We start from the raw sequence: 1022 nt of genomic DNA on the forward strand, positions 1-1022 counted from the left end.
TGCCAATGCATGGATCACCAAGAACCATGACCAAAGTGTGAACCCGGACCCAAAGAATTGGCTTACTATGGTTCGGGGGAAATACTTGGATTCTAGTCCGGAAAATGTAAGGTTGGCATTCAACTTGCCCATGATGCAAGGAGATGAACATCCTTACACTAGAAGGGTCAACTTTGATCAAAGGTTGGACCAAGTTCTCACAGACATTTGTGAAGAGGGCGCCCAATGGAAGAGAGATTCAAGAGGAAAGCCGGTTCAATTGAGAAGGCATGACCTCAAACCCGTGGCTAGAGGATGGTTAGAGTTTATCCAACGCTCAATCATTCCCACTAGCAACCGGTCTGAAGTTACTATAGACCGGGCTATCATGATTCATAGAATCATGATTGGAGAAGAAATAGAAGTTCATGAGGTTATATCCCAAGAACTTTATAAGGTGGCGGACAAGTCCTCTACCTTGGCAAGGTTAGCCTTCCCTCATCTCATTTGTCACCTCTGTTATTCAGTTGGAGTTGACATAGAGGGAGACATCCCCCTTGATGAGGACAAGCCCATCACTAAGAAAAGGATGGAGCACACAAGAGATCCCACTCATCATGAGATCTTTCCTCCCAACAACTATTGGGAACAACTCAACACTTCCCTAGAAGATTTGAGTTACAATGTGGATCAATTAAGGGTTGAACATCAAGAGCACTCCATCCTCCTCCATGAAATTAGAGAAGATCAAAGAATCATGAGAGAGGAGCAACAAAGACAAGGAAGAGACATTGAGGAGCTCAAGCACTCCATAGGATCTTCAAGAGGAAGAACAAGCCGCCATCACTAAGGTGGACCCGTTCTTTAATTTCCTTGTTCATTAATTTTCTGTTTTTTGAATTTTAGTGCTTATGTTTGTGTCTTGTGATCATTAGTGTCTTAGTGTCTAGGCCTTAAAGTTATGAATGTCCTATGAATCCATCACCTTTCTTAAATGAAAAATGTTCTTAATTGAAAAAGAGAAGAATTGCATGAATTTTGAA

Source organism: Arachis duranensis, chromosome 1 (genome assembly GCF_000817695.3).
Source record: "Arachis duranensis cultivar V14167 chromosome 1, aradu.V14167.gnm2.J7QH, whole genome shotgun sequence".
In the NCBI taxonomy this organism is placed as follows: Eukaryota; Viridiplantae; Streptophyta; class Magnoliopsida; order Fabales; family Fabaceae; genus Arachis; species Arachis duranensis.